At 46.6% G+C, this 6,204-nt stretch overlaps 1 pseudogene; it reads left to right on the plus strand.

The window, feature by feature from the left end:
- Window positions 1-345: 345 nt before the first annotated feature.
- LOC144753110 (pyruvate dehydrogenase (acetyl-transferring) kinase isozyme 2, mitochondrial-like) lies at window positions 346-1,821 on the plus strand (annotated as a pseudogene).
- Window positions 1,822-6,204: the final 4,383 nt, after the last annotated feature.

A 6,204-nucleotide genomic window follows, 5' to 3' on the forward strand; every position in this document is an offset into this window, starting at 1 on the left:
CCTACTGCAATGTAATGCTATGTGTTTGCGCTATGTATATAAGTCAATGTTTTGTTATTAAATGTTAGCGCGCTCATCCCAGACCTAGCCCCAGCAGCTGCTGGGCCTCTTTTCCCCTGCTGGGCCTCTTTTCCCCTGCTGGGCCTCTTTTCCCCTGCTGGGCCCCAGTTGTCCTGCTGGGCCCTGTCATTCTGTTCCTATGCAGGTTGTCCTGATCCTGTCCTTATGCTGTAATAAACCTGCAGAAACTCCTACTACCTCGAATCTTGACTCTTATTTATTGAGCTATCTGTTATGCTATAAGTCTAGTCAAAAATAGGGTATTATTTATTTATTTACCACACTATGAGGATGCCCCTGATCCGCACCCTGATGCTAGCCGTGAGCCAGGCAGGGGGTGCCCCGAAGCAGATCGACCATTTGTCTAAGTTTTCTCCCTCCCTGTTCTCCATGAAGCAATTCCTGGACTTCATACCTAGCAATGCCTGTGAAAAATCCTCCTTGACCTTCCTGCGCCAGGAGCTGCCAGTGCGCTTCGCCAACATCATGAAAGAGATTAACTTGCTACCAGATCGACTGCTGTGAACCGCTTCCGTTCAGCTGGTGCAGAGTTGGTATGTTCGGAGTTTGTTGGACAGCCTGGAGTTTCTTCATAAGAGTCCAGAGTACCATAGCACCCTTGAACAGTTTGAAAACGCCCTCATCACCATCAGGAACTGGCACAATGATGTGGTCCCAACTATGGCCCAGGGGGTCATTGAGTACAAGGAAGCCTTCGGCATCGACCCAATGACAAATCAGAATGTGTAATACTTTATTGACCGCTTTTACCTGAGCCGCATGCTGATCAACCAGCACACTTTGATGTTTGATGCAACGACGAACAATGCACATCCTAAGCACATTGGAAGCATCAATCCAAATTGTGATGTGAATCACGTAGTGAGAGATGCCTATGAAAATGGCAAAGATGCTGTGTGATAAATACTATATGGCTTCGCCTAATTTGGAAATCCAGGCAGTCAATGCTAATGATCCAAAACACCCCATTCACATGGTTTATGTCCCATCTCATCTTTATCACATGTTCTTTGAGCTCTTCAAAAATGCCATGCGAGGGACAGTGGAACACCACAGCTCCAGTTCCTCGCTTCCCCCAATCAAGGTGATGGCGGCTCTGAGATGAGTGACAGAGGAGGTGGTGTCCCTCTATGCAAGATTAAAAGGCTCTTCAGCTATATGTATTCTACTGCAGCCATGCCACCGCTAGGTGCAGGTGGAACACCTCTGGTTGGTTTTGGATAGGGTCTTCCCATTTCTAGACTCTATGCCAAGTACTTCCAGGGTAACCTGCAGCTTTGCTCCATGGTGGGCTTTGAAACTGAAGCAGTCATTTATCTTAACCGCTTCCACGCTCATGACGAGCTGGGCTCGTCATGAGGTAGCCTCCTCGCACGCTCATGACGAGCCCAGCTCGTCATGAAACATGGGAATGAGTAAATCTCAGCACAGGAGGGGAAAATGCATAGTATCGATGTGGTTAAGCAAAAACAACAGGTGATGGACAGAATGCAGAACAATGTCATACATTCACCCCAGTACAGAGATCTGGGCCTAAATCCATCGTTTTTTGCTCCCCATGCCACACCACCCCCTTTTGTACCACGTCATTTATCTTAAGGCACTGTTAACGGACTCAGTGGAACGCCTTCCTGTCTACAACAAATCTGCCTGGAAGCACTACCAGTCAACTCAAGAAACAGATGACTGGTGCATCCCCAGCACGGAACCTCAAATCTCTCCACATATCGGCTCAGCTAGCTGCCAGCATTTTTCACACAGGCCTGGCACTATGTCAAGGACTAGCTTCGACACCCTCAAATGACTAAGTCATGAACTAATCCCACACCTGCTGCAATATAGAGGGTGATGTATGCAAGTGGCATGGGGAGCCTAACAGCGTGAGGTTTTATACAGTATTTTTCTGTTTTTTGTGTCCAAATCCTTCACTGTTGGACCAGTGTGTCCGATTATCGCACATCACGAGTGCTGTGGCACTTTAAAGAACATGTCTCAAACCATCATTTGAACAATTTCCAGCACTTTGAACACGCCAAGTATTTTGACCTACCTTTTGTAGCTGTTACCACTAAACTGAAAAGAAATCTGATGGAAAGGCCTTAAAGGGGCATTTGATAGTGTGAAGTTTTGAGACTGATAGAAATCGAGAGAACAGACGTTCAATAAGTGGGATTTCATCTCTCCAGACAAAGATAATCCGATTTTAATTTTGCTGGAAAATAAATCTTTCTTCATTAAAAAAAAAATGCTTCAGCTCTGAAATGATGAGACTATGTAAGAACTTTAACCTCTTCTTTTTAACTTTATACGTTTGTTTTGTACATTTTAACCCTAACAGAATGCCCTGCCCTAGACAGAGGCCACCACATGCTGGAAGAGCCTAAACTGGCCCATTGTCATTCTGTATGTGGCAATCAGCCGCAGACTGAATGACAATGGGTAGGTGGGGCTGCTCTTGTGTTGGAGCATAGGTGCGAGGCGCCCCAGCAGGGAGCAAGGACTCTCGCAGGGGAGCAGCTCTGTTCCCCTGCAAGGCCCAAAATTACGGACAAAAGGCGCCCGTTAAAAGGATCCTCACCGACAGCGGAAGTGAGGTCCAAATTACAGACCGTCCGTGAAATTTACAGACGGTTGGTCACCCTATATTCATATACAATCCGTATAGTTAGAAAGGACTGTGCCCTTATCACTCTGGCACTAATAGTGATTTGGAGATTTCAGGGTTTGTTCACAAAGACATGCTAGTGTACTTAAAAGAGTATGTTGGTGCTAAATAACAGATATTTTGACACTCCTTTTATCGACCGCGAGTGGATAAAACAAGGGGCAGATTGAGATTTCTGTCGGAAAGCCTCTGACCACAGATCGGAGTCTTTCCGACGACATCCTTGGTGTAAATTCCGACCGCCTTATTACAAAAAAGGCAGTCAGAGTTTAAACCAGCGGGTCAAAAATACTGCCTTCTGACGGGCTCAAGGAGCCCCTCAGCCAGTCATATACCGCACTTAATCCCAAAGCGACGTTTCCGCCGTCGGGATTATGATGCTGGTTTCAGACAGGCTTTCCTTTTCGGGCTTTCCGAAATAGAAATCGACTTTGGGGGCCCCTAGAAGGGCCCCTTCCCCCTGCGGCCTCCGGTTGATGGCCTGGGGGGCACTTATGGCGGTTCCCCCCTGCAAATCCCTGCACAGTGCAGAAGACACCGTGAGGTGCCTGCCACACGGTGCAGGGATTTATACAAACTCTCATTTCTCTATGGGAGCTTGTGCTGCGGGCGGTTTCCGCCTGCAGCACAAACTCCAATAGGGAAATGGGAGTTTGCGACCGCACCTTGTGCAGCTGTATCGTAATTGTGATTTCGGACTGCCGACAAAAGGTTGGTCGGTTCCAAAACCACAGAAATGTCAGTCGGAGGCAACTCAGACCGACATCCCAATCGGCCCCTAAGTGGAAAGGATGAGATTTGAAACTGTGACCATGAGGGGCAAACCCAGATCACTGAAGTGGATGCATTAGTTCCCCTGAGCCCCAGGCCGAGCCTGAGAGCCAGTAATTTCGAATTGAGGTCAGGAAAAGCTGCATTTAAGATTAAAAAGGAAAAAGGATCTCAGAGTAGTACTGCTACCACCACGTTTAGCTTATAATAGGGGTATGACATCACCATGCCTCATTAACACCTTCGCTGCGGTGCGAATTCCGCCGCAGTGCTGGGACATTCCAATCTCGGGCGTGGCTCGGACGGCCCCCGACCGTCGTGTGCAGTCGCCCATCGTGACTCGTGACAGCCGTGGGCCATCATGAGCTTGGAAGAGGTTAATTTAAACAGTATAGAATTTAGCTCACAGTTGTCAATGAAAAGCAAACTTATCGAAAATAAACTCACAAAAATGCAATACACATGGTGTGGGGCTAGGGCTGCCTAAGTTCAGAGTTGTGGAAATAAATTGAATATTCTCATTGTTGCATTGAAATTGTAGACCTTTGGAAGGGAAGATGGCGGCCGTGGTGTGGACTGTGTGAGCAGCTCGGTCCCCCGCTCCAGGTCTTGGAAAGAGAAGCGGTATCGGCAGTTTCCTCATGCAGTTTGAGAGGATTTGCTCCGGAGTAGTGGTATGATTTTGGGGTGTTTGAAAATTCGGAGGAACCCCGTATTTTTTACATATCCGACGGAGGATATCTCTGCTTGCTCGCTGGTGTTTGGGGAGAAGTCTCTCATCTTGGTGAACCGCGCTGCCCTGCTTTGGCCGCGCTTGCAGTGTTTGGATGGTATCTGGATTCCTGCTTCTCCAGTTGATTAGAGCTCCAGTTTGGCGGCTCACCGCTTTCCTCTTTGGATTTCACCGGAGTGTGGCTCGTGGGTACGGAAGTGCGCAGGGCGTTGCACGCAGAAGAATTCCACAGAAAGTGACTACCCGCAGCGGTAAAACAAAAATGCAGCCAGCGTCGGCAGAGGACATTGAAAGCGGCAAAGCAGGAGAGACGGGTGAGAGGAGGGAAGGTTGAAATGTTGTTGCCGCTCAGAATCTCCCTAATGCAAGCCAAAAGAAGGGTGAACGAATTGGAAAAGTAAATACTGTAACATGTCTGGCAAAACAGGGGGTACAAACTCTCCCAGCTTTGTTTGAAAGGCAAATATCGAAGAATGCTCTGTTACAGCCTGTGTGTGGTGAGGAGACAGTTTCGGATATCATTGATACTGTTAACAAAGAAACTGGCAGTACCTCCCCTTCCCGAGACATTGTATCATTGGATTCTAATTACCAGTTTAGAGCAAGCGAAAGAACAAGGGAAAGAAGGCCAGAATAGTATAAGTACAGAGAGGAGCATTCTTGGAGTTGTGGTCCCTGAGAGTTCTCTTATGGAAGGAATGACCGGTAGCCTGGACAACCTTGTGTCGGATATAGATTCGCTGGTGTTAAATGAGTGTGCCTCCTCACAGGACCTGACGGGGTCTCAAGAAATTGCTGATAATTTTTATTCTATGTCAGATCACTCGTCAGATGATAGCACTAATTTAAGTAAAGACTGGATTGATTATCATGAAGAGGGCAGCAGTACGGACGACGAATTAAGATTAAACATGGTCTCCCCAAGCACAGCTGTAACTACTGTTAAAAAACTGAAAACTAGAGGAACACGACACGTAAACTCTAAGAACGAACTTTTGAGAGCAGGTGTGATCTCTCTAGAGAATACGATGGCGGGACCAGAGCCGGAAGAGACTCCAAGGCTCGATGCAGGATTGAGATCGGTGGAACAGAGCCCAGTCCAGGAGATAACTCTGTCTACGATCTATAATACTATGATGGAGCACAGAGCAGAAATAAAGTCAGAGAACACTCGTACACAAGCAACATGTCGTAAGGTGCAGAATGCTGTTCGGCGAGTGAATAAAATTTGCTCTGACACGGCTCTCAGAGTAACTGAAGCAAAGTCTAGAATCTCAACATTAGAAGATGACTTGGCCGCTCAGAAATTGGAAATTAATTCTATCAGAGCTCATCAGGGTGATAACAGCTCTAAACTCTTCGAGTTGGAGAACCAAGCACGAAGAAATAACCTGCGCATTTTAGGTATCCCAGAGAAAAAGGAGGAATCGGATGTCCGGAAATTTGTCTGCGAACTTTTTGCTGAGGCTTTCCCAGAATTGACTCTCTGGGACTGGACAATGGAGATACAAAGAGCTCATAGGTTTCCTTTCACTGTGAGAAGAGCTAGGCAAGGAGATGAAGACCGTCCAAGAGCTATTCTTGTGCGATTTAATAATTTCCTTGCAAGAGAAGCAGTTTTTGGATTAGCTAGGCCTGATAAAAAGAGACTAGCGAAAGATCGTAATTTTTTTGTTAGACCTGATTTTTGTCAGGCAACGGTAACTAAACGTTGGCACCTTCCCTAGCTTATACCAGGGTTTCAAGAAAAAGGAGCAACAGTATATATCCAAAACCCGGCCAAGCTAAAGGTTATAGTAAAGGGTCAGACTAGGTTTTTCTTTTATGAGATTGAGGCCAAAGAATTTTTGTTGTCCTTATAAGTACCGAAGGTTTAAGTATTTAATGTCTTTTGAACTTCATTAATTCTGAACTAGCTCAATGGCCCCAACCAGTGATTATGTGTGGGGATCTG

This window comes from Lissotriton helveticus, chromosome 5_1 (assembly GCF_964261635.1).
Source record: "Lissotriton helveticus chromosome 5_1, aLisHel1.1, whole genome shotgun sequence".
NCBI lineage: Eukaryota > Metazoa > Chordata > Amphibia > Caudata > Salamandridae > Lissotriton > Lissotriton helveticus.